The following is a 16,504-nucleotide window of genomic DNA, read 5'->3' as shown; positions in this document are numbered from 1 at the left end:
AATAACAATGAAGAAATTCAGTAAAGTTTACTCATGTACTAAGGTTTTATGCTGCAGCTATATGCATATCAGTAGTTTTGATCCACATAAAAATATTTTCAAATTAAGTGATATATTTAATATAACATAAGATTAATAATATACTAAAATTATAAAACACCAATATAATTGAAAAATTTGTTTAACAAGTACAAATGAAATGTAACTATATATAACTAATAAAACCAACTACTTAAGTCACCTCATTCAATACTTTAGGAGGTTTGAAAAATGACAAATACTTTGAAATGCTATATAGACTTCTAGTCTTGGTAGAACAAATAACTATTTAGGATGAAAGCACTTCAAAGGTTCTCTTAGTAGTGAAGATACATACAAGAAATAAATAGTAAGTAGACTAAATTTTTTTCAGCTATATGTCATTAATAATAGCAGCAACTAATAACGATAATCATATAAAAATAGAACAAAAAACACAAATAAAAAATAAAAGAAACAGTCCCTATACATAGTCACAACCATAAGCTAAAATTCAGTTGCAAGTACTTATCAAAAAATATTTTCCAACTACCAATCACTTTGCTTGTTGCAACCATGGTACTCTTTCTTCTAATTGGAATCATAAACAATCAACAATACACTACAAGAAAATTCAACAACCAATAATGCATATTCAACCAGCAACATAAATTCAACATGAAAAATAAAATTTTATAATCCAAAACAAGGAAATGACCACCTATTTTTCTCTTTTTTTTTATCATCATCTTTGTATGACAAATACGAGGTTAGGACAGTTACTACTTGAGGCATCTAAAGGAGAATTTTATGCAGCTTGCACTAAGGCTACTACTTCTTCGTCACTCATTCTAGGGTTGATTTGGTGCAACATCACCTTTAATAGACCACAAACATTGTCCATTTTCTTCTCTAATGATAAGACCTCGTCGTTGTATTTAAATTTGACTTAGTGAATCTCCTCATCCTTTTTAAGAGAGCTTCTTGATAAGACCTCATAACAACGAACTCGACCTAGTTGGTCCTTTCCTAGCACTGCTACAAATGTATACTCATGATTTTTCCCTGCCACTATGCGGTTTTAAAGTTCATTCTACCAAAAGTGACAACAACAAAAATGTACAAAGTCACATTAACTTAATATAAATACAAACCTATTTAGCATTTATATTATACAAATTCAAATACAAATATAAAACAACTCACAATTGTTGTTTCTGTTTTAGCATCAATTTCTTTTTCATTTTCACTTGTGCGAGTTGCTGTGAAAACTTCAACCATTGATGGTTCTTCATTGTTCTCTTTAAAGTCACGCTAGAGTATGAAGAGAAAAACTTACATGAAGCATACTAACTAGACAATATAACATGGATATAAAGGAGAAAACACAAAAAAAATAAGTTATGTTACCAGCTGCTTGCGCACTATTACAAAATTTGTGGATCCCATTCGGTGAAGACATGTTTGCTTTGACCTATTTTCAGTATTCTTAGCAGACATGGCCTAAATCACTACTAGAAAACTAGTTATTACAGACGAATATTTCTGACATATTTTATCCCACGGAAATACAGACAGAATTTCAGAGGAATTTTTTGTCGAAAAACAAAAAAAAATGAATTAGCATAAATTACAGACAAAAAATAGAATCCGTTGATAATTGTGTCGGTAAAATTAATTTTTTTTCTGTGGGAAATAGTTACAGACGAAAATCTGTTTGTAATTTAAATTTTTCGTTGGAAATATTGAGGTAACTGGTGCACGAAATTGTGATCATCAATGGTGCCATCAACATGGTACGCTCAATTGCAATCTCAACTCTTTATCACAACTTCGCATAACTAACCAGCAAGTGCACTGGGTCGTCCAAGTAATAAACCTTACGCGAGTAAGGGTCGATCCCACGGACATTGTTGGTATGAAGCAAGCTATGGTCATCTTGTAAATCTCAATCAGGCAGATTCAAATGGTTATGGATGATTTATGAATAAAGCATAAAATAAAGATAGAGATACTTATGTAATTTATTAGTGAGAATTTCAGATAAGCGTATGGAGATGCTCTGTCCCTTTCGTCTCTCTGCTTTCCTACTGTCTTCATCCAATCCTTCTTACTCCTTTCCATGGCAAGCTGTATGTTGGGCATCACCGTTGTCAATGGCTACAGTCCCGTCCTCTCAGTGAAAATGTTCAACGCGCTCTGTCACAGCACGGCTAATCATCTGTCGGTTCTCAATCAGGTTGGAATAGAATCCAGTGATTCTTTTGCGTCTGTCACTAACGCCCAGCCTTCAGGAGTTTGAAGCTCGTCACAGTCATTCAATCCTCGAATCCTACTTAGAATACCACAGACAAGGTTTAGACCTTCCGGATTCTCTTGAATGCCGCCATCAATTCTAGCTTATACCACGAAGATTCCGACTAAGGGGTCCAAGAGATATCCACTCAATCTAAGGTAGAACGGAGGTGGTTGTCAGGCACACGTTCATAGGTGAGAATGATGATGAGTGTCACGGATCATCACATTCATCAAGTTCTTAGGTGCAAATGAATATCTTAGAACAAGAATGAGCTGAATTGAATAGAAGAACAATAGTAATTGCATTAATACTCGAGGTACAGCAGAGCTCCACACCTTAATCTATGGTGTGTAGAAACTCCACCGTTGAAAATACATAAGAACAAGGTCTAGGCATGGCCGAGAGGCCAGCCCCCATAATCTAAGAACTAGACGTCCAAAGATGATCTAGAGATCTAAAGTGATCAAAGATATCAAATACAATAGCAAAATGTCCTATTTGTAGAGAACTAGTAGCTTAGGGTTTAAAAATATGAGTAAATGACATAAAAATCCACTTCCGGGCCCACTTGGTGTGTGCTTGGGCTGAGCATTGAAGCTTTCATGTGTAGAGACTTTTCTTGGAGTTAAACGCCAGCTTTTGTGCCAGTTTGGGTGTTTAACTCCCATTCTTGTGCCAGTTCTGGCGTTTTACGCCAGAATTCTTGAGCTGACTTGGAACGCCTGTTTGGGCCATCAAATCTCGAGCAAAGTATAAACTATTATATATTGCTGGAAAGCCCAGGATATATACTTTCCAACGCAATTGAGAGCGCGCCAATTGGGTATCTGTAGTTCCAGAAAATCCACTTTGAGAGCAGGGAGGTCAGAATCCAACAGCATATGCAATCCTTTTCAGCCTCTGAATCAGATTTTTGCTCAGGTCCCTCAATTTCAGCCAGAAAATACCTGAAATCACAGAAAAACACACAAACTCATAGTAAAGTCCAGAAAAGTGAATTTTAACTAAAAACTAATAAAAATATAATAAAAACTAACTAAAACATACTAAAAACATACTAAAAACAATGCCAAAAAGCGTATAAATTATCCGCTCATCACAACACCAAACTTAAATTGTTGCTTGTCCCCAAGCAACTGAAAATCAAATAAGATAAAAAGAAGAGAATATGCAATGAATTCCAAAAACATCTATGAAGATCAGTATTAATTAGATGAGCGGGGCTTTTAGCTTTTTGCCTCTGAACAGTTTTGGCATCTCACTCTATCCTTTGAAATTCAGAATGATTGGCTTCTATAGGAACTCAGAATCCAGATAGTGTTATTGATTCTCCTAGTTAAGTATGATGATTCTTGAACACAGCTACTTTATGAGTCTTGGCCGTGGCCCAAAGCACTCTGTCTTCCAGTATTACCACCGGATACATACATGCCACAGACACATAACTGGGTGAACCTTTTCAGATTGTGACTTAGCTTTGCTAGAGTCCCCAATTAGAGGTGTCCAGAGTTTTTATACACACTCTTTTTGCCTTGGATCACGACTTTATTTTTACCCTTGCCTTTTGGTTTAAAGGGCTATTGGTTTTTTCTGCTTGCTTTCTCTCTTTTTTTTCGCACATAATCTCTCTTCTTTTTTTTGTATTCACTGCCTTTTCTTGCTTCAAGAATCATTTTTATGATTTTTCAGATCCTCAGTAACATGTCTCCTTTTTTCATCATTCTTTCAAGAGCCAACATTCATGAACAACAAATTCAAAAGACATATGCACTGTTCAAGCATAGATTCAGAAGTCAAAGTATTGCAACCACATTAGAATAATTAATCTGTTATAGAATTTAAAATTCATGCAATTCTTCTCTTTTTTAATTAAGAACATTCTTCATTTAAGAAAGGTGATGGACTCATAGGACATTCATAACTTTAAGGCATAGATACTAAGACACTAATGATCATAAGACGCAAACATAGATAAACATAAGCATGAAAATTCGAAAAACAAGGAAATAAAGAACAAGGAACTTAAAGAACGGATCCACCTTAGTGATGGCGGCTTGTTCTTCCTCTTGAAGATCTTATGGAGTGCTTGAGCTCCTCAATGTCTCTTCCTTGCCTTTGTTGCTCATCTCTCATGATTCTTTGATCTTCTCTAATTTCATGGAGGAGGATGGAATGTTCTTGGTGCTCTACCCTTAGTTGTCCCATGTTGGAACTCAATTCTCCTAGGGAGGTGTTGATTTGCTCCCAATAATTTTGTGGAGGAAAGTGCATCCCTTGAGGCATCTCAGGGATTTCATGATGAGGAATTTCCTCATGTCCATGAGGACTTGGTCCAACCTTTGATTAAAGTTGACCTTTTTTGAGTTTGAAAAAGGACCTCAGGGATCACCTTCTTCTTGGCCACAACTTCATGGAAGTGGTCTTGATGCACTCTTGAGATGAATCTCTCCATTTCCCATGACTCGGAGGTGGAAGCTTTGCCTTCCCTTTCCTCTTTCTAGAGGTTTCTCCAGCCTTAGATGCCATAAATGGTTATGGAAAAACAAAAAGAAATACTTTTACCACACCAAACTTAGAAGGTTTGCTCGTCCTCGAGCAAAAGAAGAAAGAAGAGAGTAGAAGAAGAAGAAATAGAGGAGATGGAGGTGGCTTTGTTTTTCGGCCAAGGGGGAGAAGTAGTGTGTAGGTTGTGCGAAAATGAAGGAGTGAAGATGGGTTTATATAGGGGTGGAGAGAGGGGTAGGGTTCGGCCAATATGGGTAGGTTTGGGAGGGAAAGTGGTTTGAATTTGAATGGTGAGGTGGGTGGGGTTTTATGAAGGATGGATGTGATTGGTGAAGAGAATGGTGGGATTTGATAGGTGAGCGGTTTTTGGGAAAGAGGTGTTGAGGTGATTGGTGAATGGGTGAAGAAGAGAGAGAGTGGTGGGATAGGTGAGGATCCTGTGGGGTCCACAGATCCTGAGGTGTCAAGGATATCTCATCCCTACACCAAGTGGCGTGCAAAAACGCCCTTTTCTGCCAATCCTGGCGTTAAACGCTGGGCTGGTGCCCATTTCTAGCGTTTAACGCCAGCTTCTTGCCCATTCCTGGCGTTAAACGTCAGTCTGGTGCCCCTTTCTGGCGTTAAACGCCCAGAATGGTGCCAGACTGGGCGTTAAACGCCCATTTTGCTATCTTCACTAGCGTTTAAATGCCAGCAAATTTTCCTCCAGGGTGTGCTATTTTTCTTTCTATTTTTCATTCTGTTTTTGCTTTTTCAATTGATTTTATGACTTCCCATGATCATCAACCTATAGAAAACATAAAATAACAATGGAAATAGATAAAGATAACATTGGGTTGTCTCCCAACAAGCTCTTCTTTAATGTCATTAGCTTGACAGTGGGCTCTCATGGAGCCTCACAGATACTCAGAGCAATGTTTGAACCTCCCAACACCAAACTTAGAGTTTGAATGTGGGGGTTCAACACCAAACTTAGAATTTGGTTGTGACCTCCCAACACCAAACTTAGAGTTTGACTGTGGGGGCTCTGTTTGACTCTGTTTTGAGAGAAGCTCTTCATGCTTCCTCTCCATGGTTACAGAGCGGTATCCTTGAGCCTTAAACACAAAGGATTCTTCATTCACTTGAATGATCAATTTTCCTCTGTCAACATCAATCACAGTCTTTGCTGTGGCTAGGAAGGGTCTGCCAAGGATGATGGATTCATCAATGCACTTCCAAGTCTCTAGGACTATGAAATCAGCAGGGATGTAATGGTCTTCAATCTTTACCAGAACATCCTCTACAAGTCCATAAGCTTGTTTTCTTGAATTGTCTGCCATCTCTAGTGAGATTCTTGCAGCTTGCACTTCAAAGATCCCTAGCTTCTCCATTACAGAGAGAGGCATGAGGTTTATGCTTGACCCTAGGTCACACAGAGCCTTCTTGAAGGTCATGGTGCCTACTGTACAAGGTATTGAGAACTTCCCAGGGTCCTGTCTCTTTTGAGGTAATCTCTGCCTAGTCAAGTAATCCAGTTCTTTGGTGAGCAAAGGGGGTTCATCCTCCCAAGTCTCATTATCAAATAACTTGTCATTTAGCTTCATGATTGCTCCAAGGTACTTAGCAACTTGCTCTTCAGTGACATCTTCATCTTCTTCAGAGGAAGAATACTCATCAGAGCTCATGAATGGCAGAAGTAAATCCAATGGAATCTCTATGGTCTCAGTGTGAGCCTCAGATTCTCATGGTTCCTCATTAGGGAACTCATTGGAGGCCAGTGGACGTCCATTGAGGCCTTCCTCAGTGGCGCTCACTGCCTCTTTCTCCTCTCCAAGTTCGGCCATGTTGATGGCCTTGCACTCTCCTTTTGGATTCTCTTCTGTATTGCTTGGAAGAGTACTAGGAGGGAGTTCAGTAACTTTCTTACTCAGCTGACCCACTTGTGCCTCAAAGTTTCTAATGGAGGATCTTGTTTCAGTCATGAAACTTTGAGTGGTTTTGATTAGATCAGAGACCATGGTTGCTAAGTCAGAGTGGCTCTGCTTAGAATTCTCTGTCTATTGCTGAGAAGATGATGGAAAAGGCTTGCCATTGCCAAACCTGTTTCTTCCACCATTATTGCTGTTGAAACCTTGTTGAGGTTTCTGTTGATCCTTCCATGAGAGATTTGGATGATTTCTCTATGAAGGATTATAGGTGTTTCCATAGGATTCTCCCATATAATTCACCTCTTCCATTGAAGGGTTCTCAAGATCATAAGCTTCTTCTTCAGATGAAGCGTCCTTGGTACTACCTGGTGCAGCTTGCATTCCAGACAGACTCTGAGAAATCATATTGACTTGCTGAGTCAATATTTTGTTCTGAGCCAATATGGCATTCAGAGTATCAATCTCAAGAACTCCTTTCTTCTGATTCGTCCCATTGTTCACAGGATTCCTTTCAGAAGTGTACATGAATTGGTTATTTGCAACCATTTCAATGAGTTCTTGAGCTTCTGCAGGCGTCTTCTTCAGATGAAAAGATCCTCCAGCAGAGCTGTCCAATGACATCTTGGACAGTTCAGACAGACCATCATAGAAGATGCCTATGATGCTCCATTCAAAAAGCATGTCAGAAGGACACTTTCTGATCAATTATTTGTATCTTTCCCAAGCTTCACAGAGGGATTCACCTTCCTTCTGTCTGAAGGTTTAGACTTCCACTCTAAGCTTACTCAATTTTTGAGGTGGAAAGAACTTTGCCAAGAAGGCATTGACTAGCTTTTCCCAAGAGTTCAGGCTTTCTTTAGGTTGTGAGTCCAACCATATCCTAGCTCTGTCTCTTATAGCAAAAGGGAATACCATAAGTCTGTAGACCTCAGGGTCAACCCCATTGGTCTTGACAGTGTCACAGATTTGCAAGAATTTAGCTAAAAACTGGTGAGGATCTTCCAATGGAAGTCCATGAAACTTGCAATTCTGTTGCATTAGAGAAACTAATTAAGGCTTAAGCTCAAAGTTGTTTGCTCCAATGGCAGGGATAGAGATGCTTCTCCCATAGAAGTCGGGAGTAGGTGCAGTAAAGTCACCCAGGACCTTCCTTGCATTGTTGGCATTGTTGTTGTTTTCGGCTGCCATGTCTTTTTCTTGTTTGAAGATTTCTGTTAGGTCCTCTACAGAGAGTAGTGCTTTAGCTTCTCTTAGCTTTCGCTTCAAGGTCCTTTCAGGTTCAGGGTCAGGCTCAACAAGAATGCTTTTGTCTTTGCTCCTGCTCATATGAAAGAGAAGAGAACAAGAAAATATAGAATCCTCTATGTCACAGTATAGAGATTCCTTGAGGTGTCATAGGAAAAGAAAAATAGAAGGAAGAGGTAGAAGAATTCAAACTTAGAAAGATAGAGTTCGAATTGTGCATTGAGGAGGAGTGTTAGTCCATCAATAGAAGGATGTGAGAAGAGGGAAAGAAATTTTCAAAAATTAAAGTGAATTAATTAAAAGAAATTTTGAAAAATGGTAATTGATTTTCGAAAACTAAGATTGGGAAAGAAATTAAGTGAAATTTGAAAAAGATTTTGAAATTAGAAATCAAAAAGATATGATTGAAAACTTATGGTTTTAAAAAGATTTGATTGAAAAGATATGATTGAAAAACAATTTAAAAGATTTGATTTTTAAAATTGATGACTTGGCAAACAAGAAATTTAGAAGATATGATTCAGACATTAAACCTTTCTCAACAGAAAAGGTAACATGCTTGAAATGTTGAATCAAATCATTAATTGTTAGCAAGTATTTTTGAAAAATGGAAAGAAATTGATTTTGAAAATATATGATTGAAAAGATATGATTTGAAAAAGATTTGATTTTGAAAATTTATGAAAACTTGAAAAAAATTGAATTAAAAACAGAATCTTCCCTCTTGTGCCATCCTGGCGTTAAATGCCAAAATGGATACCATTCTGGCGTTTAATGCCCAAAATGCTACCCTTTTGGGCGTTAAACGCCCAGCCAGCGTTTAAACGCCAGTTTTCCTTCTTCATTGGGCGTTTTGAACGCCCAGCTTTTTCTGTGTGATTCTTCTGCTATATGTTCTGAATCTTCAATTCTCTGTATTATTGACTTGAAAAGACATAAATTAAAATTTTTTTTGGATTTTTAATGAACAATCAAAATGCAACTAAACATGGAAAAATAAAATCAAACAAGCAATGCATGCAAGACACCAAACTTAGAAGTTTGTATACTATTGACACTAACAAATTGAGAATGCATATGACAAATAACAAAACACTCAAGACAAGAGAATTTAAAGATTAGAGCAAGGAAATCATCAAGAACAACTTGAAGATCAATGAAGACACATGAATGAATTCGAAAAATGCAAGAAGAACAGAAACATGCAATTGACACCAAACTTAAAATGAGACACTAGACTCAAACAAGAGACATAAAATATTTTTGGTTTTTATGATTTTGTAATTTTTTGGATTTTATGAAAATTGAGTGGAAAAGAAAATAAAGAGATTCGAAATTTTTAATAAGAATTTCAGGAATCATGCAATGTTAGTCTAAAGCTCTAGTCTAAAGAAATTAGACATGGCTAGCCAAGTTTCAGCAGGACATTGCATTCAAGAGCTAAATTGATGAGATTCAATCAGCTTTGGTGATGATGAAAACATCACCTTGAAACTCTAGAATTCATTCTTAAAAATTCTGAAGAAAAATACCTAATCTAAGCAACAAGATGAACCGTCAGTTGTCCAAACACAAACAATCCCCGGCAACGGCGCCAAAAACTTGGTGCACGAAATTGTGATCATCAATAGCGCCATCAACATGGTACGCTCAATTGCAATCTCAACTCTTTATCACAACTTCGCACAACTAACCAGCAAGTGCACTGGGTCGTCCAAGTAATAAACCTTACGGGAGTAAGGGTCAATCCCACGGACATTGTTGGTATGAAGCAAACTATGGTCATCTTGTAAATCTCAGTCAGGCAGATTCAAATGGTTATGGAAGATTTATGAATAAAGCATAAAATAAAGATAGAGATACTTATGTAATTTATTGGTGAGAATTTCAGATAAGCGTATAGAGATGCTCTGTCCCTTTCGTCTCTCTGCTTTCCTACTGTCTTCATCCAATCCTTCTTACTCCTTTCCATGGCAAGCTGTATGTTGGGCATCACCATTGTCAATGGCTACAGTCCCGTCCTCTCAGTGAAAATGTTCAACGCGCTCTGTCACAGCACGGCTAATCATCTGTCGATTCTCAATCAGGTTGGAATAGAATCCAGTGATTCTTTTGCGTCTGTCACTACGCCCAGCCTTCAGGAGTTTGAAGCTCGTCACAGTCATTCAATCCTCAAATCCTACTCAGAATACCACAGACAAGGTTTAGACCTTCCGGATTCTCTTGAATGCCGCCATCAATTCTAGCTTATACCACGAAGATTCCGATTAAGGGATCCAAGAGATATCCACTCAATCTAAGGTAGAACGGAGGTGGTTGTCAGGCACACGTTCATAGGTGAGAATGATGATGAGTGTCACGGATCATCACATTCATCAAGTTCTTGGGTGCAAATGAATATCTTAGAACAAGAATGAGCTGAATTGAATAGAAGAACAATAGTAATTGCATTAATACTCGAGGTACAGCAGAGCTCCACACCTTAATCTATGGTGTGTAGAAACTCCACCGTTGAAAATACATAAGAACAAGGTCTAGGCATGGCCGAGAGGCCAGCCCCCATAATCTAAGAAATAGACGTCCAAAGATGATCTAAAGATCTAAAGTGATCAAAGATATCAAATACAATAGCAAAAGGTCCTATTTGTAGAGAACTAGTAGCTTAGGGTTTACAAAGATGAGTAAATGACATAAAAATCCACTTCCGGGCTCACTTGGTGTGTGCTTAAGCTGAGCATTGAAACTTTTATGTGTAGAGACTTTTCTTGGAGTTAAACGCCAGCTTTTGTGCCAGTTTGGGCGTTTAACTCCCATTCTTGTGCCAGTTCCGGCGTTTTACGCCAGAATTCTTGAGCTGACTTGAAACGCCTGTTTGGGCCATGAAATCTCGAGCAAAGTATGGACTATTATATATTGCTGAAAATCCCAGGATGTCTAATTTCCAACGCAGTTGAGAGCACACTAATTGGGCTTCTGTAGCTCCAGAAAATTTACTTCGAGTGCAGGAAGGTCAGAATCCAACAGCATCTGCAGTCCTTTTCAGCCTCTGAATCAGATTTTTGCTCAGGTCCCTCAATTTCAGCCAAAAAATACCTGAAATCATAGAAAAACACACAAACTCATAGTAAAATCCAGAAAAGTGAATTTTAACTAAAAATTAATAAAAATATAATAAAAACTAACTAAAACATACTAAAAACATACTAAAAACAATGCCAAAAAGCGTATAAATTATCCGCTCATCAGTAACCCTAATTTTATCACCATCCCTTCACACTCTATTTACTCTCCATTCGAATGTTTCCAGCAGCCCTCATCCCTCGAACTCTTCTCCTCCGGTAAAAGGTGTTGTCGCCGCCGGCGGGGATAGACCGTGGGTGCCTTCGTCATCTGGGAAAGCTCTACTTGGCCCTCTTCGCATCGTTCCTCCTCTCCTCGCCATTGCACGAAGTTCTGAGTTGAGCTCGTGGCGTCGCCCTCGCGAAGGGTTCCTCCCCTCCTCCCTGTGTATTGTTTCTGATTCTCTGTTACTCGTCGTTGTTAATTTAGGATTAAGCTAGCGTTTGCCTTTGATTTTGTGATTTCAGTTCCGATTTTGTGATTTAATCTCTGCTTCCTTTAATTCTTTTTAGTGCTTTTACGAACCTCTCCCTTACATAACAGAGCACCTAGGTTGCAGATCCATAATGAATTTCGGGTTTTCTCGCTCACATCAATTTGTAAGTTCTTTTTACCCTGATCTCAATTTCTTCCCCTTTAATACCACTCGAGTTTCTCAATATAACCCTAATTTTAACGACCTTTATCTAATTTCACTCATTGACTTCCTTTGACTTGTCCTTTTGCAATTTGGAATCTTTAGCTACTTATATTGTACATAAGCTTAACTATGTAAGAATTCTCAAATTTCCCATTCTAATTTCAGGAAGAAGCAACTAAAGTAATTACTATTGTTTTGGTGTTTCTTTATTTAATGTTAAGCAGGTGTTTAGCGTGTAATTAGCTAATTGGGATTAAGCTAGCGTTTGCCTTTGATTTAGTCTCTACTGAGAAAGAAAACACAATGAATATTAAAGATGAATTGATATTTTCTGATAAAAACTGCATCAATCTACATAGTACTAAATAAAGAATCTGCATGAGATACAATCTTATTTTCCGAGGCAAAAATAACTATCTGATTCAATAAACATTATCTGAATTCTTGAATACACATTAGCACAAAAAATTCTGGAAAATATCTATTCAATCTTATATAATACTAACTACTAAGTAATGAGTATATGCAGAACGTACAATTTTTGAGGCATAAAGGCCAGAACTACTTGCATTCATATGCTCAACATTTTTTGTTACTCTATTATCATGTACAAGTTTTATAGGTAGCTCTAAGAATAAATGAAAATCTACCCCCTTTTACATAAGGAAATAATGTTTTCTGCATAATTGTGTGTTTTCCTATATAGAGTAACTAAGCTGGACTATCTTTCTGCATAATTGTGTGTCTTTTTCCTGCATGAGGTTTACTTTCTTAAAAGGTTCCAAATTTTTTTGATGGATAAGGTTGCCCTGCATTTGCAAAATAGTTAAAAAGGTAAGTCAGATCTATATCTTATAAATTTTTTAGAGAAAGATTATTGACCGTTGCTGCGCCACACATCCTTTTGGTTTAGCTCTTTGATTTCTTCTCATAGAATTTGTTCCTGCAGAATTTGATTTAGTTAGTTTCTTTCTGCAGAAATTGAAGATGATGGCCAATTCTATATACATGCCTTTTATATTAATTATTTGTGACTAGCAATGTTGGACTAAGCGTTAATTTTATATGTAAGATTATTACTTGATGAGGATTGATTGTTCTGCTTATATATAATAACATGATTATTTCATATTTTGATTACTTTTATCCATCAGACTAACTATTATAAATATATGAAAGAGCTTGCCGTGTAGCTTACTACCTAGTTTCCATTTTATTTTATTACTTTAGTTCATATCTTTATCACACTATAGAATTATAGCAAGAGATTCTGCATATATCTTAAATGGTTCCATTTGGAAGATATTGAAGTTCTATTCACCTGGAGATTGATGTGTGCTTATTCAGTTATTCTAGTCTGACACTGATGATAAATCATACTTTAGTTTACGGACAAATTGAAGAGTTGTTCTGAAATTCAAAGTAACTTTCATTTATATTTTATAGGAAATCAATATTACTTTATCTATGTATGTATCTGATATGTTTCCTCCAGCCATTTCATAGGGTTATGGTTCTGTGGGAATTTGAAGTTTTAGATCCGTTTGGTTTCTCTTTTATATTGATAAAATTGTTTAATTAAGTTAAAAATGATACATAAATAAAAAAGTTATGTAAAAATGATGTTTCCTACAGTCATTTCATAGTGTTGGGTAATGTAGATAAAAATTATTAGTCCCTGACTTTAAGCATTTGTTAGTTAACCAAGAACGGATCTATAATTTTTGCTGTGATAACCTAGTTAGTTTCAAAACTTTGATTCCATATTCAAGATATATATAATAGCCCACTATAATTCAGTACTTGGAAATCATCATCAATTCTCGCACACTTCACGTTGTTTTTGTTATTGTAATAGTAATTAATATATGTTACTCTCTCAAAGGGGTTGAACTACTGCCAAATGCATGCATTCCTGACCTTAGTTTATTTAATTTAATTTGGTTTCTTAATTAGGCATGCATAATTATTAGACCCCAGAAATTGAACTTGCTGATATACAAATTGAAAGTACTCAAGCGTTTCCTATATTATTAAAGAAGTTATTAGTTAAGACCGTTAAATAATAATTTAATTAAATATGTTAAAATATTTAATAATTTTTAATTAATAACTTCATTTATTATTCTATTTCTTTGAGATTCACCGTTCTGCGATCTATACACATTCTCTTCTTGCTTCTTCTAAATTCTTGACTTGTTGGACAGGATTTCACACAAGAATGATAAAGTTACCTATAATATTTAATTTTCTTTTCTATATATAGTTAGTAAAAGATATTTTAGTCAAATATATATTACGTTAATCTTGAAATATTATTTTATAAATATTCATAAATTTGTGTGTTGATTTTATAAAAATAATACTCTAACACACACACATACTCTCTCTCTCTCTCTCTTTCTCTCTCTCTCTCTCTCATTGCACAGTAGTTGATTATTAGAAGACTAATTTGTGTGTTCGCTCAGAGATTTTTGGTCCAATCCCTTCAACTTTTTGCTTGGAGTTAAGGTTAGTACAATTCTTGTGTTGTAAACTTCATTGATTTCTAGGGTATTATATAATAAATGAAATATTACTTATGTTGTGTTGTTGCTTGTATTGCATTGAAAATATTGATATGATTAAATATTGATAGGATGTTGTAAGATAGATGAAATTTTGCTTGTGTTGGTTGATTTATAGGTACTAAAAATATCGAATTCATAAGAAATATCTTGGCACCATCGAGTGTGGATGTATGATAGGTTGAATCCAATAATAGGGGATATTAAACTTGAGTTTATGAAAAGGTTGAGGAGTTTGTAGAAACAATTAGTAAGTTAGATGTTGTGAAGTCGGAAGAAAAGTGTAGATGCCCATGCGTTAAGTGTAGATGCACAAACTATAAAGAGCTAAACAATTAGTAAGTTGATAGTTGATTGTTATTTGGATTTATAGAACAAGTGAAAAATTATTTTAAATTTGGCTTAACAGAGGTCCTAGTTTTCAATAGCAGCACCAATTTCTATTTGTAGCAATTTATAATGTTGTTCCTATTTTTGTTTTGTGTGTAATATAGTCAAAGTGAGAGAGTTATGTGCTCTTTGTTTTCTTTGTTCTTTCTTTTTTAATCATAACTTGTCTTTAATCATAACTTAATTGAATATTGTTCATGTAATTTGAATCTTATAAGTACCAACTTGATGAGTATGTGCAGAGCCACTTTATGCATGTATTTCTATAAAAATTGACAAACTTTATATAATAAAATAGAAAACACATCATTTTCAACATTAAACAAGTCTAAATAGTTTAATAATAATAATAATAATAATAATAATAATAATAATAATAATAATAATAATAATAATAATAAATTCTCCAAGTATTTGTAATCATCTTCAAGAAGTGTATCATCTCTGCAAGCAATAAAAGTACAAGTTCATCTTTGTAAGCTTACTATCTTTCTTTTATTTATTTTCTCAGTTATTATTCTTATAACATGAAAGAGTTTTATAAAAGGCTTAGATCTTTAAAATTAGTTAGAAGAAATATGAAAACAAGAGTAATGGCAATAGATAGAAAAATAAGAGAACTAATAACTGAATCTTCGAAATTAAAAGTAGAAATAAAAAAGATGGACAAGAAAATAATCAGAACCAAAAAGTTTCTACAACAAATTAAAACCATAAAATCCGTAAAAACCGTTAGACAAAATAGTAAAAATAAACGCATTCATTATGTTAGAAGGATGCATTATTTGCATATACAAAGCATGAGACAACTTTATGAGATAGAATCAAGAATACATGTATATAATGTTCAAAGAATAGATGGCAATCCCCAACCTACTAATCTTGTACAAGTGGTATCAGAGCCTGCTCAAGAGGGAGGTATCTGATAACATTTATAAAGAAATTATTTTTAACTGGATTTTTATTACAAATCTTCTTGATAAGCCTCAAATATTTTATAGTTACAACTTTGAAGTAGCAGTGAGAACTGTTAATACGTTGGTCAGCCCAGATTGTAATCCCGGTTGTAAGTCCTAGTAAGGCAGTGAATCCGTTGATTAACGAGGGTGGTCCCGTAACTCACAAAGTTCTAACCATAAAATGGCTAGTTTATTGAGAACGATGAGTAGTTTAAATCTAGGGAAAAATAATTCTTTAGTGATAAAAACAGATAATGATGAAGCTTCCACCTCTGGAACTAAAAATGAATTAGAAATAGCTAAATTAGAAGAAAGTTTTCATAATTGGAATATACCTATAATAGATAAAGATAAAGTATATAAAAAGAGAAACTTCTGGGAAGGAAAAAATTATGAAATTCATATGTTAGAATATTGTAAACCAGGAACAAGTAATAATAAGATTATTACCATCTTAGAAGAGGATAAATTGAAAGAACATAGTAGTAAAGGATATAACTTCATCCATATAGGATTAATACAAGTAGCAATAAAACCTAATTTTAGAATAGGAATTAACCTGCCTATATTATTAACTTTAAGAGATACCAGATTCCAAAATTTTAGTGACTCATTAATAGGAATATTAGAAAGTAACTGTCATGATGGACCAGTTTTCTTTAATTGTTATCCAAATTATGCTATGAATTTAAAAAATGAATACACCTGGCAAGCACTAAAATTACAAGTAAGATCTGATGAGACAATTATAAATGAGAAATATGATCCATTCGAAATAATCTATAGAATATATTATAAGATTACTAAGGTTAATTATGATTTTAAAGCATTAAGACAATCCTCAAAAGAAG

The 16,504-nt window shown here is 35.3% G+C and overlaps 1 long non-coding RNA gene and 1 other non-coding gene across 2 annotated transcripts; both read left to right on the top strand.

Annotated features, from left to right (window-relative positions):
* The first annotated feature begins 7,407 nt into the window (after positions 1-7,407).
* LOC112765594 (small nucleolar RNA R71) lies at positions 7,408-7,515 on the top strand. The gene has a single exon (XR_003183841.1). It is a non-coding gene; the product is annotated as a small nucleolar RNA R71 (small nucleolar RNA).
* Positions 7,516-11,263: 3,748 nt separating this feature from the next.
* Positions 11,264-12,853, top strand: LOC112719519 (uncharacterized). Its single transcript, XR_011869471.1, has 3 exons — positions 11,264-11,484; positions 11,641-11,696; positions 12,716-12,853. It is a non-coding gene; the product is annotated as an uncharacterized lncRNA (long non-coding RNA).
* Positions 12,854-16,504: the final 3,651 nt, after the last annotated feature.

The sequence above is a fragment of the Arachis hypogaea genome, chromosome 2 (genome assembly GCF_003086295.3).
Source record: "Arachis hypogaea cultivar Tifrunner chromosome 2, arahy.Tifrunner.gnm2.J5K5, whole genome shotgun sequence".
Lineage (NCBI taxonomy): Eukaryota > Viridiplantae > Streptophyta > Magnoliopsida > Fabales > Fabaceae > Arachis > Arachis hypogaea.
This window is presented reverse-complemented; position numbering and strand designations above follow the sequence as displayed.